Source organism: Cetorhinus maximus, chromosome 29 (genome assembly GCF_964194155.1).
Source record: "Cetorhinus maximus chromosome 29, sCetMax3.hap1.1, whole genome shotgun sequence".
NCBI lineage: Eukaryota > Metazoa > Chordata > Chondrichthyes > Lamniformes > Cetorhinidae > Cetorhinus > Cetorhinus maximus.
In genome coordinates this window covers 6,608,332-6,621,421 of record NC_135907.1, presented here as the reverse complement: position 1 = coordinate 6,621,421, position 13,090 = coordinate 6,608,332, and the positions used below count along the sequence as shown (strand labels likewise).

The window sequence follows — 13,090 nt, the reverse complement described above, 5'->3', positions numbered from 1 at the left end:
CGGCAAGGCTGGCCATGTGGCGGCCAACTGCAGCGCCTCCCTCTGCAAGATCTGCAAACAGGAAGGGCACCAGACAAAAGACTGCAAACAGGCCAAGTGCTGCAACCTGTGTGGCGAGGCAAGTCACCTCTACAGGACCTGCCCCAAACGCTGCCGTACTTACGCACAGGCAGCCAAAGCCGACCAGGGGGAAGCAGAAGAAAGGTTCCGTGTCACTCCAACCACCAAGGCCCCCAGGGAGCTCAACGGGACAAAGGAGGACACAGAGAGAGACAAGGTGGAGAAAGAGATTGAGGCAACAGAGAGCCAATCAACAGCACTACCCCCTGAACCTTCCAGCCCTCAGGACAGCGAATCAATGGAGGAGGAGGCAGCAGTGGAAAAGCAGCAGGGGGAGTGGCGGACGGTGAAGAACAAGAAAAGTAAGAGGGAGCGAAGAAGAAGCAAAGGCGTTTCCCAGAGAAGCGGCAAGAGGCGTCTCCCATCCGACACGGATGACAAGGGCAGCAGCTCTTCGGATGAGGAAGTGCCAGAGCGGCACCGACAGAAGAGGCGGCAAAGCTCCAGGGCGTTGGAGGACGAGACACCCGAGCTCCAGAAAATTGGAGACAACAAGGAGACCAGCGCACCCCAACTTGGCCTGCAACCTGAGGAGGCCAGTGCACCACAGCCCCTGGAATCTGGGAGCAGTGAGGCAATCATCGCACCCCAGCTCCAGGAAGCCGGGAACACCAACCCCCCAGAGGGGGTGAGTTTTGGAGAAGCTTCTCCAGCAAAGGTCATCTCAAAATCCGCTCACTACGTGAACCTCCAGATGCCACTGGAGCAGAACACGGCCAAGGAGATCTACCTCAGCCCATCCAAAGTGAAGGAATTTGAGCTCACTACGGGTATGAAGGAGCAGACTAAAGGTCTGGGACTCTCAGAGACAGTGGGATTGGTAGGAGAATAAATGCTTTAATATGGGTTTAAAGATTGTATCCATAAATGTGCGTAGCATTAAATCTACTACGCGATGTGTTGCGACCTTGGACTACCTAGCCAAGGTCAAAGCTGACCTGTTGTTTCTGCAGGAGTGTGCGATACCGCACCTCAGCTCCTACAGGCAATGGTCACGATGGTGGTCCCACGGGCCATCGATCTGGTCGGGCGGAAACGACTCTCGTTCCTCCGGCCTGGGTATTCTGCTGCGGGGAGGCAACTTCACCGTCTCCGAGGTCAAGGAGGTGGTGGGCGGGCGACTCCTGGTAGCAGACGTAATGTACAAGAACGCTCCACTCCGGTTAATAAACGTGTACGGCCCGGCACAAGGGGCTGAGCGGCTGGAGGTTTTTCAGCAGCTCCCACTGCTGCTGGCGACCTCCAGGCCGGTCATTCTGGGCGGGGACTTCAACTGCATCATCGATGCGGCTGGACGATCCGGCAGGGCCGGAAGCAGATTGGACGCTACGTCCAGATCCCTGATGGAAACAGTTAAGGATGCCAAGCTGCACGACGTCTTCAGCAACCCTGCAGACGGAGCGCAGCGTAGATACACCTGGTCGCGGCCAGACGGGTCCATTCGTTCCAGGATAGACTTCCTGTTTGTGTCCCGTGCATTCACAGTCAGATCCACCGACGTCAAGCCGGTGTTCTTCTCTGACCACTGCCTCCTACTGGCGGACTGCCACTTGGAGGAAGACCTGAGGGTGGGCAGGGGGGCATGGAAGCTAAATGTGCAACTGCTGACCCCAGAGAACATTGAGGAGCTCAAGAGGGATTACAAAGGTTGGAGAACCGTGAAACCCCTCTTTGAGTCCCTGACACACTGGTGGGAAGTGATCAAGGGAAGCATCAAGAGGTTTTTCATCCTCAAAGGCACCCAGAAAGCTAGAAAGGAACAGAGGGAAATGTCCCGACTCCAGGAAAAGATGCAGAATCTGCTCCGGCTGCAGTCGATGGGGGTCGATGTCAAGGAGGAGCTCCAAGAGGTGAAGGGCCAGCAAGCCTCGCACTTTGCCTCGGAGGCCTCCAAGATCATCTTCCGTTCCAGAGTCCGCTCCGTGGAGCAGGATGAGACGTGCTCACGTTTCTTCTTCCAAAAGGTACACAGAGAGCGCTCTGTGATCAGCAGCCTGAAGGAAGAAGACGGCTCAGTAAAGTCATCACGGTCCGACATTCTGAGGATCAGCAAATCCTTTTATGCCGGACTGTATGACGTGAAGCCCACGGACAGCACGGCCTCCCAGTCCTTCCTGTCCTCTATCACGGAGGTCCTAGACCACAGTACGCGGGAGAGCCTAGACAAACCGCTAACTCCTGACGAACTGACTAAGGCCCTCGAGTCCTTCGAGAAGAGTAAAACCCCCGGAAGCGACGGCCTGCCGGCGGAGTTGTATTGGGCTCTGTGGGACTTGATCGGCCCAGACCTGCTAGAAGTGTACGAGAGTATGCTCCTGGCCGGCAGCATGTCAGAATCCATGAGGAAAGGCATCATCACCCTCATCTACAAGCACAAGGGGGAAAGGGAGGAAATTAGAAATTGGCGACCCATTTCACTGTTGAATGTGGACTATAAGATTCTGTCCAAGGTCATCGCCAACCGGGTCAAATCCGCTCTGGAATTGGTGATTCACCCTGACCAGACCTGCTCTGTGCCAGGCAGGAAGATCTCTGACAGCCTGGCGCTGCTCAGGGATACGATTGCCTATGTACAGGACAGGGGTGTGGATACCTGCCTCATCAGCTTGGATCAGGAGAAGGCCTTTGACAGAATATCGCACACCTACATGGGGGATGTGCTCTCCAAAATGGGCTTTGGGGAGGGAATTCGAAATTGGATCCAACTGCTCTACTCTAACATCAGTAGCGCAGTCTCAATCAATGGGTGGGAAACAGATAGCTTTCCGATTAAATCTGGAGTCAGGCAGGGCTGTCCTCTCTCGCCTGTCCTTTTCGTGTGCTGCATAGAACCCTTTGCCGAGTCCATCAGGAAGGATCCGGGCATAAGAGGAGTGACGATCCCAGGCAGTGGAGGCACTCAGGTAAAAGCCTCCCTGTACATGGACGACGTCGCCGTCTTCTGCTCGGATCCGCTGTCGGTGCGCAGACTGATGCACGTCTGCGACCAGTTCGAACTGGCCTCGGGAGCCAAGGTAAATCGTGGGAAGAGCGAGGCCATGTTCTTTGGGAACTGGGCTGACCGATCCTTTGTTCCCTTCACTGTCAGGGCTGACGGCCTGAAGGTGCTGGGGATATGGTTCGGAGGGACCGGGGCATGCGTTAGAAACTGGAAGGAGCGAGTGGCTATGGTGAAAAGGAAACTGGGCATGTGGGAGCGACGCTCCCTCTCCATTGCGGGTAAGAACCTGGTCATCAGGTGTGAGGTACTCTCGCTGTTGCTGTACGTGGCGCAGGTCTGGCCCATTCCACACTCCTGCGCGATGGCGATCACTCGAGCCATCTTCCGCTTTATCTGGAGGTCGAAAATGGATCGTGTCTGCAGGGACGCGATGTACAAGCCTCTAGATAAAGGGGGAAAAAACGTGCCCAACATCGCCCTCATACTGATGGCCACCTTTGTGTGTGGCTGCATCAAGCGGTGCGTAGACCCTCAGTATGCAAACACCAAGTGTCACTACGTGCTGAGGTTCTACCTGTCCCCGGTGTTGCGAAGGATGGGTCTGGCCACGCTGCCGCGGAACGCTCCAAGTAGTTGGACCGTGCCGTACCACCTGTCCCTGGTGGAAAAATTTATGCAGAAAAACACCTTTGACCACAAGTCCATCAGGCAGTGGTCAGCACGTAACGTCCTAGAGGCCCTGAGGGATAAGGAGAGGGTGGACCCTGTGGGATGGTTCCCCGAGCAGACTGTCAAAGTCATTTGGCAGAATGCCTCATCGCCAGAACTTTCCAACAAGCACCAAGACGTAGCTTGGCTGGTGGTGAGAAAGGCCCTCCCCGTCAGATCCTTCCTACACGCCAGGAGTCTCACCCCCTCTGCACGATGCCCTCGAGGTGGCTGTGGTGGGGAAGAGACCGTTGTTCACCTCCTTGTGGATTGTGCCTTTGCAAAGAAAGTCTGGAGAGAGATGCAGTGGTTGCTGTCGAGGTTCATCCCGAGCAGTTCTGTGACACAGGACTCTGTGCTCTACGGGCTGTTCCCAGGGACACACACCGAGACAAACATCGACTGCAGCTGGAGGATCATCAACTCGGTGAAAGACGCGCTTTGGTCTGCCCGAAACTTGTTGGTCTTCCAGCACAAAGAGTTGTCCCCGACCGATTGTTGCGGACTGGCACAATCCAAAGTCCAGGACTACGTGCTGAGGGACGCACTAAAGCTTGGGGCAGCTGCCGCAAAGGCGCAATGGGGAAGGGTCGCTGTCTAAGACCTTTCTACCACAGCGCACCGAGAGACTGGGAACTGTTTAGAGCCCCTCGGGCTGTACAGATCAAAATGAAAGGCTGTAAATGATTGTAATATTGTTTGTACTGATGCACCTGGTGATACATTTTGTAAAAGTTTAACCTGGATTGTACCCTTGTAATGTTGTTTTTGAAATGGTTTTGAATGTGATTGAAGATTTTTTATGAATAAAGTATATTTTTACAATAAAAAAAAAATCTGTTCTTATCAGTTTAATATCTGATACGTCCCTTATCTGGGGACCATATATTAAATTGATTTTTGGAGCAGGGAGATGGAATAGGGGCTTGCTCCGTCCACTCCACGCATCGACCCGGTATTGCAGTATCTCTGGGAACGGTGCACCCTCCCCTTTCCAGGGGATTTTCAATGCTAAAAATAGTTTTCTTACAAACATCTGCTTTCTTTACTTCTCAACATGTACATGTTCCAAAATCCAACTTTCTTTCTTTCTCTCTCTCTCTCTCTCTCTCTCACTCACTCACTCACCCGCAGCAGCTACACACAAAAAACACGCACTCTCACCCAACACTCGCTGGCAGGGCCGGCAGCAGATTGGACGCTACGTCCAGATCCCTGATGGAAACAGTTAAGGATGCCAAGCTGCACGACGTCTTCAGCAACCCTGCAGACCGAGCGCAGCGTAGATACACCTGGTCGCGGCCAGACGGGTCCATTCGTTCCAGGATAGACTTCCTGTTTGTGTCCCGTGCATTCACAGTCAGATCCACCGAGGTCAAGCCGGTGTTCTTCTCTGACCACTGCCTCCTACTGGCGGACTGCCACTTGGAGAAGGACCTGAGGGTGGGCAGGGGGGCATGGAAGCTAAATGTGCAACTGCTGACCCCAGAGAACATTGAGGAGCTCAAGAGGGATTACAAAGGTTGGAGAACCGTGAAACCCCTCTTTGAGTCCCTGACACACTGGTGGGAAGCGATCAAGGGAAACATCAAGAGGTTTTTCATCCTCAAAGGCACCCAGAAAGCTAGAAAGGAACCGAGGGAAATGTCCCGACTCCAGAAAAAGATGCAGAATCTGCTCCGGCTGCAGTCGATGGGGGTCGATGTCAAGGAGGAGCTCCAAGAGGTGAAGGGCCAGCAAGCCTCGCACTTTGCCTCGGAGGCCTCCAAGATCATCTTCCGTTCCAGAGTCCGCTCCATGGAGCAGGATGAGACGTGCTCACGTTTCTTCTTCCAAAAGGTACACAGAGAGCGCTCTGTGATCAGCAGCCTGAAGGAAGAAGACGGCTCAGTAAAGTCATCACGGTCCGACATTCTGAGGATCAGCAAATCCTTTTATGCCGGATTGTATGACGTGAAGCCCACGGACAGCACGGCCTCCCAGTCCTTCCTGTCCTCTATCACGGAGGTCTTAGACCACAGTACGCGGGAGAGCCTGGACAAACCGCTAACTCCTGATGAACTGACTAAGGCCCTCGAGTCCTTCGAGAAGAGTAAAACCCCCGGAAGCGACGGCTTGCCGACGGAGTTGTATTCGGCTCTGTGGGACTTGATCGGCCCAGACCTGCTAGGAGTGTACGAGAGTATGCTCCTGGCCGGTAGTATGTCAGAATCCATGAGGAAAGGCATCATCACCCTCATCTACAAGCACAAGGGGGAAAGGGAGGAAATTAGAAATTGGCGACCCATTTCACTGTTGAATGTGGACTATAAGATTCTGTCCAAGGTCATCGCCAACCGGGTCAAATCCGCTCTGGAATTGGTGATTCACCCTGACCAGACCTGCTCTGTGCCAGGCAGGAAGATCTCTGACAGCCTGGCGCTGCTCAGGGATACGATTGCCTATGTACAGGACAGGGGGGTGGATACCTGCCTCATCAGCTTGGATCAGGAGAAGGCCTTTGACAGAATATCGCACACCTACATGGTAGATGTGCGCTCCAAAATGGGGTTTGGGGAGGGAATTCGAAATTGGATCCAACTGCTCTACACTAACATCAGTAGCGCAGTCTCAATCAACGGGTGGGAAACAGATAGCTTTCCGATTAAATCTGGAGTCAGGCAGGGCTGTCCTCTCTCGCCTGTTCTTTTCGTGTGTTGCATAGAACCCTTTGCCGAGTCCATCAGGAAGGATCCGGGCATAAGAGGAGTGACGATCCCAGGCAGTGGAGGCATTCAGGTAAAAGCCTCCCTGTACATGGACGACGTCGCCGTCTTCTGGTCGGATCCGCTGTCGGTGCGCAGACTGATCCACATCTGCGACAAGATAGGATATAAAGCAGTGTAAAGTAAGTTAATAACAAATTGAGAAAGTAAATATGGAACACAAAATATTTTAAAACGAGGGCACAGGTTAAAAACATGATCCTAATTTCTGTTGAACTGAATGAGGCGAGTCATTACAGTGCGTGACCGATTTGTTTAAGTGTGCGGGCCCATTAAATTTTTTGCACAGCCGCGCAAATTTAAAGGGGCTTATGTGGCGGTGTGTCTGTGAGGAAACGTTGACTGTGACCTCTCCTCATATCTTGTATCCCACTGTGAAACCATCTTCAGCTCCCAAATTGCACTCAGACAATGTGCTATATTTGCATATTGTGCAGGAGTCGGGGGAGGGGTCATGGGGCTGCCCCTTGTCTCTGTACTTGAAAACTGTCTCTAATGGCAGCCAGGCAGCAACTGTTGTGCTTACTCAAAGCCAACCTGAAGAAAAGGCAAGACATGTTGGGTGCTGAGAGGGAGAAGCATTGCCACTTTAGGTTCTACTTGGATTTTACTGAGGTAAAAGGTGATTGAAAAAGTCAAGCATTTCTCCCCTAGCAGTTACCACTGAGGACAAATAATAGCGAGCGCTGATCTGTCACTGAGCACTGAGGCCGGCCAAGGGGAGGCATCTGAAAGCTGCAGAGAAAGCAAGAAGCCAGGATGGACGACTGAGAATACAGAAAAATACTGGCTGAGGTAGACAGCAAAAACTGTGACACAAGCTCAGGTAAGCGTGGTGTTTTGCAGTTCAAGTGCATCACTTTGTGACAGTATAGATATTTTTCACTTTCCTAGGATAAGGCTGTTCCCTTTCTAGAAGTTAGAAGCAGCCGTGCAGATGTATTTTCTGCGCTCCTTTGCTTGCCTGCTGAATAGGACTGATTGGAGGTGAAAAGGTGATTAAAAGAGAGCCGACATCATTGCAGGCTGGCAGATACTGTGCTGTGCTGTGCTGTGCACGCAGGTGGTTTTGTTGTTTGGCTTGTATGTGACTTCTGGTTGAAGCTGAAAGATTTCTAAAATTTTGAAGGAAATAATCTTTGAGAAGGGGAGAAACATTTTCAACATTTTAACAGGATCTAAGGCTGTTCACTGTGTCGTACCTGTACTTATCCTTGCTGCCACCTGTCTTCTCACTGCTGATCATCATCTTGTGTTATTATAATGATATAATGCATTGGACCTATTTACTGTGACTTCATAACATGACACATTTCCCTTCTGGTGATGTCATGCTGACATCCCGTAAAGGAAATAGACCAACAGTCAGCCCAAAAGAAGGCCCAATGCCAAGCAAAGGAAGCCCATAACGAGGATGCTAGACAGCTCGTACAAAAGAAAGCAGGGCATCAGGAAACAACTCAACAGCAGCTGACGTAGTACTCTCCAGGTTCAGTGCAGGAGAAGTACTGGAATCAGTAAAAACTAATGCCCCTACATGTACGAACATACAACTTAGGAGCAGGAGTAGGCCACTGGGCCCCAAGAGCCTGCTCCACTATTCAGAAGATCATGGCTGATCTGATTGCAACCTCAACCCCACATTCCTGCCTACCACCGATAACCTTCCACCCCGCCTTGTTAATCTATCCAGCTCTGTCTTGAAAATATTCAAAGACCCTGTTTCCACCACCTTTTGAGGAAGAGAGTTCCAAAGACTCACTACGCTCTGAGAGAAACGCTCCTGACTTTGCCTTCCCTGTAGATGTGGAAGGAGTTTAGCTGCATGCCAGGTCAGCCGGCAAGCTCCACAGACTGATCGGCGCAGGCTTGGAGGGCCGAAATACATGTTCCTGTGCTGTACGTTTTTTTTGTTCTTTGTTCTTTGACTGCCCAAACTGAAAGCAAAGACAAAAATACAGCAGGCCTCGATCGAAGAACTCCTCTGCGCTGTGAGCTAGTTGCTCACACGGAAACTCAGCTACAAAGACTCGTGGATTGTCTCTCATGCCTGTCACGTGTTCTCCCTTGTGACTGACCGTTTCTCGAAATTTCCCATTACCTGCCAGTTACACGACACATCTAGCGCAACCATTGCAGGAAGGAACATTGCAGACATTTCAAAATGGTCATAACAGACAGTCAGACAGTGCAATGGTATTTAAGTTGCCTACATAGATCATGTTTCACTCTGAGGTGCTTCAAGGCAAAAGTGATACATGTAGTATTCACTGGAAACATTCACCGTGTGTCTTACAGCCCGAGGAGCCTATGCAAATCCCAGCCCCTTGGTGCACTATGGCTGAAAGGTCGTAGACAGCCACCTTTCCCCATTGCGCCTCTGCCCCAAACTTTAGTGCGTCCCTCAGCACGTAGTCCTGGACCTTGGAATGTGCCAACTCTTTGCAATGGAAGACCAAGAAGTTTCAGGCAGCCAAAGAGCGTCTTTCACCGAGTTGATCCTCCGGCTGCAGTTGATGCTTGTCTCGGCGTGTGTCCCTGGGAACAGCCCGTAGAGCACAGTGTCCGGACCTGTGTCACGGAACTGCTCGGGATGAACCTCGACAAGAACCACGGCCACTCTCTTCAGACCTTTTCTGCAAAGGCAGATTCCACAAGGAGGTGGGCAACGGTCTCTTCCCCACCACAGCCACCTCGAGGGCAACGTGCAGAGGGGGTGAGGCTCCTGGCGTGTAGGAAGGACCTGACGGCAAGGTCCTTTCTCACCACCAGCCAAGCTACGTCTTTGTGCTTGTTGGAAGGTTCTGGTGATGAGGCATTCTGCCAAATGACCCTGACAGTCTGTTCGGCGAACCATCCGACGGGATCCACCATCTCCTTTTCCCGCAGGGCCTCTAGGGTGATACGTGCTAACCACTGCCTGATGGACTTGCGGTTCCTCTGCATAATTTTTCCACACGGGACAGGTGATACGGCACTTGGAGCTTTCCGTGGCAGCGTGACCAGACCCATCCTTCGCAACACCAGGGACAGGTAGAACCTCAGCACGTAGTGACGCTTGGTGTTTGGGTCTACACACAGCTTGATACAGCCATACACAAAGGTGGCCATCAGGATGAGGGTGATGTTGGGCATGTTTTCTCCCCCTTCATCCAGAGGTTTTTTACATCATGTCCCTGCAAACATGGTCCACTTTTGACCTCCAGACAAAGCGGAAGTTGGCTCGCGTGATCGCCACAGCGCAGGAGTGAGGAATGGGCCAGACCTGCGCCATGTACAACACTGAGAGTGCCTCACGCCTGATGAGCAGGTTCTTACCCGCAATGGAGAGGGAGCTTTGCTCCCACAAGCCCAGTTCTTTTCTCACCATGGCTACTCGCTCCTTCCAGTTTCTAACGCATTCCCTGGTCCCTCCGAACCATATCCCCAGCAGCTTCAGGCAGTCTGACCTGCTGGTGAAAGGGACAAAGCTTAGTTCAGTTCCCAAAGGGCACGGCCTCGCTCTTGCCACGGTTTACCCTTGGCACCCGAGGCCGGTTCGAAGTGGTCGCAGGTGTTGATCGGTCTGCGCACCGATGTGTGAAAAGTGGGGAGTTGACCGTACTACCGCATCACCACACTGCCCCAGGTCCAATAGCATGGCGGAATGTATATACTGTAAAGTGCTTACTTATGAAATGTCAGCAAAGTAAACAAGGCTTGTGACGGCCTGTCACAATGCTACACCTTAGAGCGACAGCGCTCAGTGCAACCACTCCTTCACCAGCAGAATTACAGTGCGAACAACCCTTCCCAGTCATCATTGGACAAAAGGTATGACTACAACACCCAACCGATGGAACATGAAATCCGGCAGAAATCAGCAGCATCTGTCCAGAACCATGATCAGATCAAGTACGAGCACCCATTGTGAAGAAACCGATGGCGAATCAGGGAAGTACCAGAACAAGAAACACCAAGTAACCCCATCGCAAGCAGAACGCGATCTAAGACACGATCCCAGCGCAAGACTCCTACAGACAACCAGAATTGTGAGAACGTACGGCAATCTCAAACCAACTTCACAGTATCAACGAACCACCATTCCGTCCCAGGGACTCATAAGGTGATCACTTTGTACAATTGTAGGTTCAAACACAGAAGAGCAATTTGTTGTAATGTAAATAGTTCTTATTATTTAAGGGTACAGCTTGGAGTTGTTGTGGTATACCTTTAAAGAGCGTATCTAAAATTGCTGTGCATCGCCAGGCAGGGTGTGACGTGTATATACTCATGTATAATTCTCGGGCCGATGATAGGAGCTGTCCTAGAGACCTAGATATTGTTGTATATATTTCATCTCTTCAAATCAAAGAATTGAGTTAGCGATCCTCTTTGTGTCGTCGGTGTGTTTGCGTAAGGTGGAAAACACAACATGGAGGACCCCCATTTAAAGTGAATGGCAAAAGAACTAAGGCGACATGAGGAGAAACCTTCTTGCGCAGCGAGTGGTTAGAATCTGCAATGCACTGCCTGAGAGTGTGCTGGGGGCACTTTCAAGAGTGGCTTTCAAAAGAGAATCGGATAATTATCTGAAGAGAAAATATTTGCAGGGCTATGGGGAAAAGGCAGGTGAGTGGCACTAGGGGAGTTGCTCTTGCAAAGAGCTAGCACAGACACGACAGGCCGAATGGCCTCCTTTTCTGCTCTAACCAATCTAGGACTCTATGTGTGCAGCTCTGCACACTTGCTTGCTGCATTGTCACTCACGCCCTGCAAGACACGCAACTGCTTTCAAAAGCTTCTTCCACAGCAGCCTCTGACACTGACGTCCATGTGGATAGGCACAACCCTCTCCCATCTGATTGGTGGAATACTGCCGATCTACATAACTCTGATGCAGTCTCACTGAAAGAGAGAGAACAAAGGCAACTTTTCCAATTAGAAATCCCGGGACAAATATGCCAACAGTGAAACCGTCAGTGCTTAGATATATATATACATAAGTCTTTGAACGCTGTCAGTCTGCTTTAAAGGAGGGAAGGCAGATGGCACTCGGGGAAGTCAAGGGCGGCGCCGGCATCGCTTCTCGGCCTCTTGGCTAAGATCAAGTGTAGTGTTGCAGGGGCGACACCATGGTCCTGCCATGGCAAGGTCGGGATGGAAGGGCGAAAACCAATCGCAATCCGAATTCATACCGTGGGTTACCTATCACCGTCCGAGTCACGGTGAACCACAGCGACGAAGGAGGATCACCTATGGATCGGGGCTTCTTCACCAGGAGGATCCTGTTGAAGGCGTGCGGCTTCCAAGCTACGGAGATCTTCACCCTGCACGACTCCCGCAAAGGTGGTTATTTTGACGTCACTTTCAAGCAAGTGGCAGACTGCGTCCGGCTCCTGAGGGTGTTCGAGGAGAAGAGAGACCTGCCGGAGATGAAGATCCTGACGGCGGAGCCGCACTTTTCTCTGCCGTTGCAACGGGAACGTGAGGTGATGGTGCATGTGTACAACCCCTTCGTCCCTGTCGCCGACGTGGTCACCTTCCTCACCAGGTACTTCGATAAGGTGGGGAGCGGCACTGAGATTCGAGACGACTTGGGGATCTGGACAGGCAAACGCCTGTTTAAGGTCACGCTAAAGACCGATGGTAAGGGAGCCATTTTCCACCCTCCTTCCAGTTTCGCAATCGGGGGAAACCGTGGCTACCTGGTCTACGCTGGGCAACCCAAGCATTGTCGCTCATGCGGCAAGGCTGGTCATGTGGCGGCCAACTGCAGCGCCTCCCTCTGCAAGATCTGCAAACAGGAAGGGCACCAGACAAAAGACTGCAAACAGGCCAAGTGCTGCAACCTGTGTGGCGAGGCAAGTCACCTCTACAGGACCTGCCCCAAACGCTGCCGTACTTACGCACAGGCAGCCAAAGCCGACCACGGGGAAGCAGAAGAAATGTTCCGTGTCACTCCAACCACCAAGGCCCCCAGGGAGCTCAACGGGACAAAGGAGGACACAGAGAGAGACAAGGTGGAGAAAGAGATTGAGGCAACAGAGAGCCAATCAACAGCACCACCCCCTGAACCTTCCAGTCCTCAGGACAGCGAATCAATGGAGGAGGAGGCAGCAGTGGAAAAGCAGCAGGGGGAGTGGCGGACGGTGAAGAACAAGAAAAGTAAGAGGGAGCGAAGAAGAAGCAAAGGCGTTTCCCAGAGAAGCGGCAAGAGGCGTCTCCCATCCGACACGGATGACAAGGGCTGCAGCTCTTCGGATGAGGAAGTGCCAGAGCGGCACCGACAGAAGAGGCGGCAAAGCTCCAGGGCGTTGGAGGACGAGACACCCGAGCTCCAGAAAATTGGAGACAACAAGGAGACCAACGCACCCCAACTTTGCCTGCAACCTGAGGAGGCCAGTGCACCACAGCCCCTGGAATCTGGGAGCAGTGAGGCAATCATCGCACCCCAGCTCCAGGAAGCCGGGAACAGCAACCCCCCAGAGGGGGTGAGTTTTGGAGAAGCTTCTCCAGCAAAGGTCATCTCAAAATCCGCTCACTACGTGAACCTCCAGATGCCACTGGAGCAGAA

General features: G+C 52.2%; 1 pseudogene; it reads left to right on the top strand.

The window, feature by feature from the left end:
* The first annotated feature begins 4,582 nt into the window (after positions 1-4,582).
* On the top strand, positions 4,583-4,758 carry LOC144669903 (U2 spliceosomal RNA; annotated as a pseudogene).
* The last annotated feature ends 8,332 nt before the right edge of the window (positions 4,759-13,090 follow it).